At 36.1% G+C, this 14,433-nt stretch overlaps 1 protein-coding gene and 1 long non-coding RNA gene across 2 annotated transcripts in view; both read left to right on the forward strand.

Moving 5' to 3' along the window:
• LOC113114358 (uncharacterized) overlaps window positions 1-14,433 on the forward strand; it is a 215,847-nt gene that overhangs the window by 84,231 nt on the left and 117,183 nt on the right. The window lies entirely within an intron of this gene.
• Window positions 10,946-11,736, forward strand: LOC113114438 (uncharacterized). The gene is made up of 3 exons (XR_003293723.1): window positions 10,946-11,254; window positions 11,556-11,613; window positions 11,703-11,736. It is a non-coding gene; the product is annotated as an uncharacterized LOC113114438 (long non-coding RNA).

A 14,433-nucleotide genomic window follows, 5' to 3' on the forward strand; every position in this document is an offset into this window, starting at 1 on the left:
TTCTCAGTTTTGTAGTGTGTGTGGTTTTGCTGTCTGTGGTTTGGTTTTGCTTGGATTTGTATTTTACTTTTAACATATAACAACATTCATGCATTATTCTTCACAATATATTTTAATCAGAACATGCTAAACATGCCTTTCTTTAGACGTTGTAAATTAGGTGATTGCTGATTTTTATTTTTATTTTATTTTTTAAATGTGAAAATAAAACCTATGGGATTATTTTCCCGCCAAATGTATTGCAGTCACAGAGCGAAAAATAACAAGCAAAGATCAAATATTTAAAAACACGTGTAAAATAATAACGCACAAAGCCGAAAAACAAATGCAGTTTTTTTAAATAATAAAAAGCACAGTCATGGATCGAAAAATAATAAGCGTAAATCCAAAATGTAAACGCATTTAAAATATATTGCACAAAACTGAAACATGAATTCAACATTTTTCAAATCTCAAACAAAATCAGGTTTCCTGCTCATGTCATTTTTCTTTGTGTGCTTGTTGTTTTTTTCCCCTTTGCTCTTGTTTCCACGTTCTGCGCTTGCGTTTCTAAAAGTTGCAGTTTGAGTTTCATGTAAATCAGGGCAGGCTTCAGCGTCACCATTGGCTGCAAATTCTAGATTGACAGCTGCTCCTCTAGCCAATCAGTCCAAGGGGGAGTGACATCACTCCAATGCGACTCGTGGCTGCTGGGCAGATGTGTGAAGTAGAGGGTGACGGTGACACGGGAATGGATTTTCAAATATCCCCCGTCCCACTCCCGCGAAAAAAGATCCCGTCCCGTCCCAATCCCACGAAAAAAACTAAGCGGAAATCCCATCCCATTTCCCGGAATGACTCATGTTCTCTCCCACTCCCATGTTGTATTTATTTATTTAATTTTCAGCAGGAATCTGTCAGTTACAGTGGAAAAAATACAACACAGATCACAGCATGCCCACTTTAGTTAAATAAAAATTTTAAATGTAGTTTTTTTTTTTTTTATTGAACTGAAATACATCTTAAACGATGCAAATTGTGCATTTCACACAATGTAAATCATCCATGCTAACATATGTTTTCTATTTTTTTTTTTTTTTTCATTTGAGCGTATACGTTGCACTCTGAGAGTTTGAGATGCATTTTCTCTTGTTTGGTGGGTGTGTCAGAACTGCAGTCCAATCAGCAGCAACATGTATATAAAATTATTAAAGTATTAAAGTGAACTCGCACAATGGCTTCAAGGAAAATAATGTACAAATGTGTTCGTTGCAGCTTGGAATACGCAACAACTGAGGATATTAGAAGACTTGTTTGTCGTAAGTTTTATTGTACAAATATAGGATATCAACATAATGATGTAGTTGTTTATATGTTTAGCTTCATTGCAAGTGTATGACATTTGAAATAAACAATGGTAATTAAGTATTTTTCAGCTGTCAATCTAGAATTTGCAGCCAATGATGACACTAAAGCCCGCCCTGATTTACATGAAACTCAAACTGCAACTTTTAGAAACGCAAGCGCAGAACGTGGAAACAAGAGCAAAGGGGAAAAGACCACAAGCACACACATAAAAATAACACGAGCAGGAAACCTGATTTTGTTTGCGATTTGGAAAATGTTGAATTCATGTTTTAGTTTTCTGCAATCCATGACTGTGCTGTTTGTTATTTTTAAAAATTGCATTTGTTTTTCGGTTTTGTGAGTTATTATTTTACACGTGTTTTTACATATTTTATATATGCTTATTATTTTTCGCTCTGTGACTGCAATACATTTGGCGGGAAAATAATCCCATATAAAACACTTTAAAAATGAAATCGTATTTGCAGTGAAAAGTGTTTATATTTTAACACAGTCAATTAACATTTTATCCAACAGAAAGCACACATCAATGATTTAAAAACACGTATAAAAACAGTAAATCTAGACAGACAGAAATCAAAGGATTTTAATATAATTAAAACCAAATAATTTAATCTGTAACTCATTTCCTCCTGCAGATGTCCTCAGAACAATGAATGTGTGTTTGATGGCAAACTTTACCATAGTCCATACAGTTTAGAAATTATATTATTCCTGATTTGAGTTTTTAAAAAGTTTATTTGCAGTCAAACTTGATCTCATTAAAACATAAAACTGGGTCACATTTGGAATAGTTTTATGACAGTCACTGTTCTTGAAGCCAATGAGGTTAGCATTGCATTTTCAGCCAAATCCGACCCAACATCTAAATATATAGGTTATTTTCAGGCGTAGTGTAGTGAATTAAGAAAATAATAATATAAATAAAAGAGCACAAACATGGCACTTTAATCTACTGTAATTAACTAATGAATAATCTGTTAATGTTCTCTTGTGTTCTGTTCATGTTTATAGATTGCAATACTGGGTCAGTCCACTAGTGGCTGCAGGAGTCAATGTTCTGTGGGGAGGAGGAGCAGAAAAGGAGAAGGAATAAAGAAGTGTTAATAATGATGTGAAACTAGGCATTCTCTCTCTCTTTAATTTCTCATTAAGAGTCTCAAACATTACAAAATCTGGCAACGATGTCTGTATCTTTACTAATTCCTGCATTTTGTCTTCCGACTGTCGGAGAGCCTACTATTCCATTTTCAACATGGAAGAATTTTTTTTCAAAACTACTTGTTTGTCATTGGACCGCAAGGTGATGCTTGGCCTTATGCCAGAGTTCATTCAGTTTTGTTACACTGTCTCAGAACAGAAGATTTTTCTATTCGCTGTCAAACAGGGGTACAACATATGATGAGACCAAGGCGGCTCTTGATACTCATTTAACGCCTAGAGTAAATGTTTCTTTGAGCCATTTCTATGAAAGAACTCCTTGAGGCACAGAATTGTCCAAACTGCATGCCCAGATTACACAAGGCTGGAGCACAGAAACAAATGGATCCAAAAATCATGGCGTACTTTCAGGTCAGGCATGAACTAGCTAGGGATGATAAGTATATCATGAGAGGACAGAGATTTGGTTGTGCCAGTTGCTTTGCACTCTTAATTCATTCACGAAGGACACATAAAGGACACCAGGGAGTTTTACAAGCTAAGCAACGGCTAAGAAAATTGTACTGGTGGCCTCATATGGACTATGATGTGCTTTCAATTATAGCCTCTTGTTCCACCTGTCAGTCCTGTGACAAGATTGCCCAGACATACCCAGCCCCATTACAGCCAGTGGAACTGGCCAATGGTCCATTTCAGAAAGTTGCAATAGACATTGTAGGACCATTTGAGAGAGCCACACATTTACCTCAAATGTTACAACTGACACAGTTACAAAGTTTCTAGCATCTGTGTTTGCGAGAGAAGGTAACCCACTCACCTTACTGTGATAATGGTCCTATTAGATTACTTGTACTGCATTCACTGATTTCCTAGCAGAAAGAGGAATAAAACACATTCCTTGCAGTGTTTACTGGCCCCAAACAAACAGTACTGTGGAAGGATAGAATCGTGTTTTAAAGAATTGTGTCACAAAGTCGCTGAAATGCAACAGCTTTCGTGGAAATTAGTGGTCACAGACTTCCTCCAAAATGAACTTGAACTTCAATATAAGAAATCGGGTTTGATAGTTCATAAACTTATGTATGATTGTCATTTGAGTCAATACGCTGAAGCACTCAAAGAAGCAAAAACAAAGTACTACTCATTTATTATTAGTGATGGTGCTGCAAACCCAAATAAGATTTTTAAGACAATCAACAGCCTTCTTGCACCAATCAAGTCACCAATTTGTTCCTCCGTACAGGAGTGTAACAAGTTTCTCAGTTTCTTCATGGAAAAAATTGAAATCATCTATAAGTCTATCAGTTTGGTACCCTGCTCTGCAGTTCCTGTTATCTTTCCCCCTAGTTTTCCCGAAAGAGCATTTTCTAGTTTTATCATAGTCACTAATGATTGTATTCTGAAATTAGTGATGGCAATGAATACAACTACATGTACTCTTGACCCAATCCCAACATCTGTTCTAAAGGGATGTCTCTCGTCAATTTGCCCCCTCATCTTAAACATTGTGAACACCTCCTGGTTCAGTTCCAAAAGCCCTTAAAATTGCAGCTATTACACCAGTCCTTAAAAAGCCTGGATGTGATAAGTCAGATCTATCTAATTACAGACCTATCTCAAACTTACCCTTTCTTGCTAAAGTTTTAGAACGTGTTGTTGTGGCACAGCTCCACTCACACTTGTCTTCCAACAAGCTCTTTGAACCTTTTCAGTCTGGGTTTAGAAAGGGACATAGTACAGAAACAGCCCTGGTTCGAGTTATGAATGATCTGCTTATCTCAGCTGACTCTGGAGCCTCCACCATCCTGGTCCTGTTGGATCTTAGTGCTGCATTTGATACAGTGTGCCATTCTATCCTGATAAACAGGCTGGAGAGATGGCTTGGTATCACTGGTACGGTACTAAACTGGTTTAAATCTTACCTCACTGATCGTACCCAGTTTGTTGTTTTGGGAAACAACAAATCCGAACTTGGACAGGTCTGTCATGGGGTTCCTCAGGGATCTGTAATGGGTCCTATTTTGTTTAGTGTGTATATGCTTCCTTTGGGACAAATTATTAGGAAATATGGTTTGGGGTATCACTTTTATGCAGATGATACGCAAATTTACATCAGCTCCAAGTCTGATCCTACTCACACCTCAACAGTTCTTTCAGAGTGTGTGCTGGAAATAAAAACATGGATGCACCATAATTTTTTAAAACTAAATTATTCTAAAACAGAGGTTCTACTCATTGGCACACCAGCAGCTATTCATAAGGGTAGTAATCTTAATTTGATTATGGATGACAGTGTAGTACTTCCATCTGCTCAGGCTCGTAACCTTGGAGTAATTTTTGACACTCATCTGACACTAGACTCTCACATTAAGAACATTACAAAATCTGCTTTCCATCACCTCAGAAACATTGCAAGAATTAGGCCTTTCCTCACTCCACCCGACGCTGAAAGGCTTATTCATGCATTTGTTACTTCCAGGATTGACTACTGCAATGCACTATTCATTGGCTTACCTGCTAAATTAATCAAACGCCTGCAGTATATCCAGAATTCAGCTGCTCGTATTCTCACATATACTCCATCACGTCAGCATATCACAGGCGTGCTTTATAGTTTGCATTGGCTTCCTGTACAGTCACATATCGTTTTTAAAACTCTAACATTAACATATAAAGCTATACATGGAACTGCCCCTTCTTATATTTGTGACTTAGTCACCCGATACATGCCTTCTCGTTCCCTTCGGTCTGCTGATTCCCCTACTCTTCAACAGCCTCCCTATAGATTAAAATCTATGGGGGAGAGAGCTTTCTCTGTTGCTGCACCCAGGTTATGGAACGCGCTCCCCATTGCTCTTAGAGAAGCTCACACAATAGCCAGTTTTAAGAAGCTGTTGAAAACTCATCTTTTTAAAATTGCTTTTATGGACTATCAGTAATATTCTACTATGTTGTACTATAATGAATTGATTTATACTTTTTTTTACTTTGTATTGCATTTATTGTAGTTTTTGAATTGTATTTGTCTGTAGCGCTTTGGGTCCTAGAAAAGCGCATTATAAATAAAATGTATTATTATTATTATTATTAAAATGAGAAGAAGAGGGATGAAGATGCACACAAAGTTAAACCACAACAGCTCAGGAAGAGGAAGTGGCAATGGGCATACATGACCGTGTGCAGAGAGTTCAGAGCTAAACCACCACCCTTCATTTGTGGAGATAGTGTACAGGTGAGAAAACCAATGCATTTACCAAAGGCTGGAAGAAAGTTCACTGTTCCTTTGACCGTGAATAAAATACTGTGACCAAGCACTTATGTTTTGAGCGATGGACAGAACTTGTCTTTGTTTCCAGAAAACATTCAAACTACTTTAGAGGATGGGTTAACCCTGGAACTGAGAGAGTTGTGCTTGATCCAGTTAGGAGTACCCAGGCTAGACAGCCTCATGTGTGGTTAAAAGACTATGTAGCACAGTAAGAGAAAAGAAAAGAAGATAAAAATAAGACAATACTTGTTAAGAACAGAGAAAGAAATTTAGAACCTTTGTTGAATGGGTTCCTGATTTTTTTTTTTTTTTTTTTTTTGTATTAATTTGATATGTTCTAAGACACCAGAAGTACATTTATGGTTTAAAGGTAGAATTCATAAATGGACTGAAATTACGTTGAATAATCCCTCTTAAGAGGTTCTGTTTTAAAGAAAGTGGAATGTTATGTCCTGTTCATGTTTATAAATTGCAATACTGGGTCAGTCCACTAGTGGCTGCAGGAGTCAATGTTCTGTGGGGAGGAGGAGCAGAAAAGGAAAAGGAATGAAAAAAGTGTTCGTAATGATGTGAAACTAGGCTTTCTCTCTCTCTTTAATTCTTCATCACGAGTCTTAAACATTGCAGTTTCATTGATTATTAATGAATGATTCATTAAGTTAAGTTCATATAAATCAGATTAAGCTCATTTCAATCCTGTTGTTCTGAATGAAATGAGATCAGATGGCTGTGAAAGAGTGTAGTTGTAGTTTTCTCCTGCAGATGGCGCTCTCTACATCAGCAGCTCTGAGCAGCTACAAACTCAACGAGTCCCATGAGTCTCTGCTCCAGTCAACAGAAGATCACAATCCTCTCTTCATTCACATGTGAACTGACTAGAACTGAGTCAAACAGCAGCACACACTCAATACACACAGCTGCATGTAGAGCTGATTCTGCTTTACTCTCAATCAAACTGACCAGAGCATTTCATTAATACAGGAAAGATACTGTTTTATTTGATCTGAAACACAATCTGTGACGTCATTTATATTACTAGTTGTTTTACTGCACTCAGAAACAAATCCTTTCAACTTCTTACTTTCAAAACAAGATTTTTTGCACTTCTTAGAATATGTGCCTGATACTAGTTCTTTCTTTCTCTAGTTTCTCTTGTTTCAGATGTATTATAGTGCAAACTAACAGGATGTGTCTTCCCCCAGAAGAAGAAACTTCCTCTTTCCTCAGTGAAGCGGTCAGATGTTTCCTCGTGTGTCAGTCGAGTGTGAGTCTCGCCGTGAAGACGCTTGTCTTGATGAGAGCCAGAACACAGACGATCTGAAGCAGCGTCACACTCTTCTGCTGGGATTGAGTTCTTCTGAAACTGGACTTTAGAGAAATGATGCTCATCTTTGGACTGATGCTGCTGCAAACTGCTGCATGTGAGTCACTTTCACATCAGACTCTTATGATGCTGATCAATCAGATCAGTCTCTGACATAAAAACATTTGAATCAAATCGAATCGAATTTAAAATCATTTTAACTTTAAATTTTTAATTGCCATAAGAAAATTTTAACTTAAAAAGAAGGAAAAGAAAGAAAGATTTTATTAAACTCACATACCAAAATATGCATCTACAACATGGACCTCTATATAAACCGAAACAATGATAAATTGTAAATGAATTCAACATTCTGCAACAAATATTTTTCAGATTTTTGATAATATTTTAATTCTTAAAGGGTAACACTTTAGTATAGGGTCCAATTCACACTAATAAATACTTGCTTATTAGCATGTCTATTATTAACATATTGGCTGTTTATTAGTGCTTATAAAGTACATATAATGCATGACATCCATAACCCTACCCAATTCCCTAAACTTAACAACTACCCTATAAACTATTAATAAGCAGCAAATAAGGGGTTAATTGAGGCAAAACTCATAGTTAATGGTTAGTTAATAGTGAGAATTGGACCCTAAAATAAAGTGTGACCTCGTAAGGTAAGCATTATATATTAAAATCCCTCGCATGGATTTAGCAGGCATGTATCGTCTGTGACAACACCCGTAGGCTACTGAAGAGCATTTTTTAAGCATGCATTTTTTTTTAAGTTATTTAATATTTTGCAACATTAATGCACCACCCACAGGATAACACAAGGACATCTCTGCCAATTTTTTTGTCCACATGTGTTCAGAGATGGGGAGTCACGTGACCTTTCCCAGCGATGCAGACCTAGTCTCTCGAGCTCTTCCTCAAAACCTTCTTTAAACTATATATTTCAACTAAGACCTCGACGATTTCACTACAATTTGAGTATCAAATGTCGGCCAATAGAGTTGTACGCAAACGGGAGTTGGTAAACTCGCCAGAAAAGAAAAAATCGAAAGAGACTGTGATGGCTTCGACAGACCTTGATTGTACTATACTGAAAGCTGTTCGGTTAGCATTAGCAGAACACTAAGAAAAGTTTGATGCTTCTATTTTGGCAGCTGTAAAAGCAGCGATGGATAGTGTGGTAGTACCTCAATTGGCTGATCTACAAGCTCAAATTAAACAAGCAAATGAAGCTGTGCATAACATGATAGACCAGTCTCGACTCGACTCTCTTCAAGCAACAGTGCGGGCTCTAGAGTTGGCTCTAGAGTCGATACAATTTGCAAAAAAAAATAAAAAATAACACATTTCATAGAGATCAGAAGACTGCTATAATTACACTTTTGTTAAAAAGTGGGCAAGATCCACTTGAATGTTCAAGTTATAGACCCATTTCCTTAATTTGTGGTGATGTTAAAATGTATGCCAAAGTGTTAGCTAGACGGGTTGATGGAGTAATTAACAAACTAATTAATTTCGACCAAACCGGCTTCATGAGGGGAAGGATTGCTGCTGATAACATTCGCAGGCTCCTGCAAATTGTAGATATAGCACAAACCTTTCCAGTTGATTGTGCAGCTCTGTCGTTAGACGCTGAGAAGGCCTTCGACAGGGTGCAATGGCCATTCTTGTGGGCGGTTCTTAGACAGTTTGGATTTGGGCCTTAATTAATTTCCATGATTCAAACACTCTATAACACTCCTATTAACACATTCCTATTAACAACAGCATGCGATACCTTGGTGTTGACATATACACAACTCTCTCCCAAACTGTGAATAATAACTATACAAACATGCTCCAGAAGGTTAAAGGGGATATGCAACGATGGAGTATTCTACCTGTTTCGTTACAAGGGAGGATCTCCATTGTTAAAATGAATATATTGCCCCGGTTCAACTTTTTGTTCTTCATGATTCCAGCCTCTCCCCCTTCAAAATTTTTGGATCAAGCACAATCCATGATCTCAAAGTTTCTGTGGAGTGGCAAAAGGGCCAGAATTAAATCGACCACATTACAACGCCCTAAGTTAGAAAGTGGACTGGCACTCCCAAACTTAAAATTTTATCATTTGGCTTTTCAAGTTCGAGCATTACGTAACTGGGTGGATGAGAACTCCATGGTGCCCTGGAGGGTAATAGAGGAAGCACTAGCAGTACCCCACAGATTTTTATGCAGGATCTTTATCATACAATATCCACAATATCCACAATATCATACATTATCTCCGCTTTGGAACAACCCACTCATTTTAACGGCAGGAAAACCCTTTATATTTATTCCTTGGACGTCTAGGGGGATTAACACTTTAGGGAATATATATGATGATAATGGCCTTCTCTCCTTCCAGCAATTACAGCAGAGGTTTGACATCATTTTTCCTTTATTTAAGATTACGTTCATCATTGATGGCTTGTGGTGTTAAGTGTGATGCTCAAATAGACTCTCATTTTCTATCAGGCTGGTTTAACTACAGCCAGTGCGCTCGGGGATGGGTTATCAAGATATACAATGCACTCATAAATTCACTTAGTAAAACACTTCCCATTGAGGGGATTTGGGACAGGGAGCTCAATAAAACAGGTTCTCAACCAGACTGGCACAGGATTTGGTCAAATATAAATAACACATCTCAGAATTTAAGTCATCAATTGATCAACTTTAAAGTAATTCATAGATCGTATGCCACTCCCTACAAACGTTATAGAATGGGTTTACTTTCAACCCCTAATTGTACTTTATGTCCGAGTTCTTCTGTTAGGACAGTTTTGCATATGTTTTGGGAATGTGCGAAAGTTAACACGTTATGGATTCATGTATGTGACATTATGGGTAAAATACTCAGGACTACCATAGTTCCAGATCCTTGTTTATGTTTGTTAAATGATGACACCATCTTGAATTTTAAAGTAACACATAGGAGAATGCTATTTTGTGGCTTTACAGCAGCGAAAAAAACTATTCTAGAATATTGACAGCTAGTTATGCTCATGTGCTGCTTTCACGTTGAGTGTGAAACAGGCGTTAGTGGAATATCACATACATTAGTCTACAGTCTGTGAGAGGAAGTGTGTCTCTCTGTGTACACTGAGCTGAAAAGTTTTAGTTTTTTGTAAAAATATTTTTATTTATTTATTTATTTATTTTACGTTTTTCCATTAAATATGATATGAGAAATATCAAAACATTATTAATTAAAAGAGAAATGTGACGGTGTAATGGGATTCAACAGAAAGTTTAGGATAAAGGCAAATTCTGACTTTAAGAAAAACATCTCATGTTAACATCCATAAAGAGATTTAGAGGGGGAAAAAAACTATGTAGATTTTGAAAGTATGATATATTAATTTGAATAAAGTTACCATTAAGATGAATAAGACCATACAGACTAGTTTACATTCCGATGTTAACCAGACATTTTAAATTGAAATTAATGTTTAAATGTTTTATTTGAACAGTTATTTTGTATTACACTAAAACTGTCCAGTAATATGATTAAGTTCAGTATCCTGGAGTATTCTGGAGACACACAAATGACAGTTACTCAAGAGAAAGGAGGAGAGCATCTGTGTTTATGATGAAGATGAACAGAGATGAGATCTGTGAGATCAGAATAAGAGCCTGTTTGATGCAGTTCTTCTGTAAATCTGTAATTTGTGCCTGATTTAAGTTTATGATGTCTGTAGGTTTCAGTACATTCGTGTGTGTGTGTGTGTGTGTGTGTGTGTGTGTGTGTGTGTGTGTGTGTGCATGCGTGTTTGTGTTTTCTTCAGGTCTGGATCAGTTCTGCAGTTTTGGTCAATTAGATCCCTGTTACACAGCTCTGGGACACAAACTCAATCTGATGATGGTGCAGGACGCTAGTAAATATGATCTGACGATAATAAAGAGAATAAACTACAACACAGCAGATGATCTAGTTTGTAGAGTAAAGAATGGCAGGATGAGGAAGACTGAATGTGATCTTTATAATAACAGACCTGAAGTGACAGTCACTAATGGGACTCTGATAATAAACCGTGTGATCAGAACAGATTCAGGGAATTACAGATTAACACTCTCTCACTCAGACGGCACAGAAACATCTCGAGATCTTCAAGTGATTGTTGAAGGTACAGAAACTCTCTCATCAGACTCATTACAATCTCATGTTCTCCAAAGGTTTTTATCGCAGCTCATTATTGAAAGTCTGCAAGAATTTAATCTAATTAATATGCACTTTCCATGTACTAAGACTATTTTCAAAATGAAATACCACCATGTTGCTTACTATATACTATTTTAAAAAGTAATGTGAATGCATTTAAAAAAAAAAAATTGCTGTATTGTTGTCTCATCACTAACATATTTAATTCAGTGAGTCCAGCTATCATATCAGTGTCTGTGGTGTTTGTTGTGGTCTGGTGTCTTCAGCTGATGGTTCTGTTCGGTCTGTTAGGAGCTTTTCACATCTACATGAGACACACATCAGGTGAGAGAAATTTATCATCATCATTATGGATTTGACATGCAGATATTAAGAGTGTGAAGATGATGATGATGATGATGTGATGTGTTTAGGAAAGAAACAGGAAGATCAGAAAGTGAGGATGAGAAGATTTAGAGAAGGACATGAACACACAGCAGAAGATTGGTGAGAGCAGCAGCAGATCATCACATCTATGAGAAATAACTTCATAATCTCACAGAGTCTCACATCAATCCAGCTTTCAGCTGCCAACAGCAGATCTTATCATATAAAACCAAGAGTTTTATTAAGACCAGGAGATATGAATTAAACCAGATTTTCTACAGTTATGGTTATGAAGATTATTTTCTGGACATTTGTCTTTTGTAATAGTTTTAATGCTTATATTATTATGTGTCTTCATATATATATAAAACCACATTCATGCATTATTCTTCCCAATATATTTTAATCAGAACATTGCTAAACATGCCTTTATTTAGACAATGTAAATTATTTTTTTATGTGAAAATAAAGCACTTTGAAAAGAAACATTCAAGCGTTTTTATATTTAACACTTAATTAATATTTTATCCAACAGAAAGCACACATCAATGATTTTAAACATAAAAAACACATAAAAAAAAAACAATAAATCCAGACAAAAATCCATTTTTTACCAAATAATTTAATCTATAACTCTTGTTTCCTCCTGCAGATGTCACTCAGAACAAAGAAAGAGTGTTTGATCGCAAACTTTAAGTTCATACAGTTTAGAATTATGTTATTCCTGAATTGAGTTTTAAAAGTTTATTTGAAGTTAAACATGACCTCTGTTATAAAACTATGTGGTCAAAACAAAACTGTGTCTCATGTGGAGTAGTTTGATGACAGTCACTGTTCTTGAGGTAAATGAGGTCAACATTGTATTTCCAGCAAAATCCGACCCGAATAATCTAAATATATGGGTTATTATCAGGAGTAGTGTAGTGAATCGAGAAAATAAGAATAAAAATAAAAGAGCAAAAACATGACGCTTTAATGTACTGAGATGAATTAAATATTAATCTGTTAAGTTTAATGGATTGAGTAATTTGTTAATTTTAATATTAACAAAAAAAAAAAAAACATCATTAATGTACCTTTAATGAAAAATTAAGTTCAGATAAATCAGATTAATCTCATTTCAATCCTGTTGTTCTGAATGAAATGAGATCAGATGGCTGTGAAAGAGTGCAGCTGTAGTTGTAGTTTTCTCCTGCAGGTGGCGCTCTCTACATCAGCAGCTCTGAGCAGCTACAAACTCATCGAGTCCCATGAGTCTCTGCTCCAGTCAACAGAAGATCACAATCCTCTCTTCATTCACATGTGAACTGACTAGAACTGAGTCAAACACTACAAACAGATAAAGAGAGAAGGACCTGCATAATGGTTTACAATAACAATGTAAAGATTTGTCGTGTCAATTTAATTATTTAATATTGAACAGTTCAGTTCTTTTGAATTTCCCTCATTTGACTCCCAACAGATCAAAACATACATACAGTAAAGGATGCAAGAAAGAAACTACTTTTGAGTTTTTATTTTTTGGTGAACGCTAATTAAGATACATTGATAAATGAAACATTATTACACACAAAGGCAGACAAGCACATGTATGCGTTAGTTATTTGTGTGTTCCTGTGCAAGATCTTAAACCCCAAACTGTTTCAATAATGATCTCAACTTCCTCTTTTTTCAAAGAAACTGTCAGTGGTTTAATAAGTAGCTATATTGTTTGCACAGTCGTCTCTTCTGTCAGAGCGAGAGTTGATCGTGTGGCCGAAGCAGCGTCACACTCTTCTGCTGGGATTGAGTTCTTCTGAAACTGGACTTTAGAGAAATGATGCTCATCTTTGGACTGATGCTGCTGCAAACTGCTGCATGTGAGTCACTTTCACATCAGACTCTTATGATGCTGATCAATCACATCAATCTCTGAAATAAAAACCTGTAATATTCAATTAACTGCAAGACTTATAGTTAAAGAGTTGAATGTTTTTGTTAAAGACCCCATAATGATGTAGCAATAAAAATGTCTTTGAAAGTTTGTGCTGGTAATTCAGAAATAAAGTGCATTAGTCTGAATTATCAGAAATCTCCTTCTGTAAAGTATAACAGCTGATTATTTACCAGGAAATATAGAAATAGCATTCACTGACTGATCAAACATAATACTTTAACTCTGAAGAAGCTTGGAAACTAAAGCAGCATTTTATATCTAATGACTGCACTATAATTCTTGTTTCCACACATCATCACATGGTTCAGCTTTATCGCTGCTAAAAGTTCACTAACTTTTTCCTTCCTCTTATTTATTTTGCTGACAACATGCCTCTATATACTCTCAGAAAAAAAGGTACAAAAGCTGTCACTGGGACGGTCACCTTTTCAAAAATATTAAAATGTAGTAGGCCTATGCCATTTCTACTAAATTCATACATGATATTATCCAACAGAAAGTACACATCTATTAATTTAAGTGTAATAAAGTGGTTTAGAAAATAAAAATATGCAGACTGAGAAAGCATCAGTCTCATTTGAATAAAATTAAGATGAATGAGAGCACAAAGACGAGTTGACATTCCAGTGTTCAACTGACATTTTTAAAGTAAATGTTTCATTATAACAGATATTTTGTGGAATTTGAGTTAAATCTGTGCAGTGACAGGATCATGTTCATCTTCAAAATGCAAATAAAGCTATTTTGATGAAATCCGAGAGCTCTCTGTCCCTCTTAGACAGCAATGTAATTACCACAATTAAGTCAAGAAACACAGTAAGGACATCGTTAAAACAGTCCAT

This window comes from Carassius auratus, chromosome 14 (genome assembly GCF_003368295.1).
Source record: "Carassius auratus strain Wakin chromosome 14, ASM336829v1, whole genome shotgun sequence".
Taxonomy (NCBI): Eukaryota; Metazoa; Chordata; class Actinopteri; order Cypriniformes; family Cyprinidae; genus Carassius; species Carassius auratus.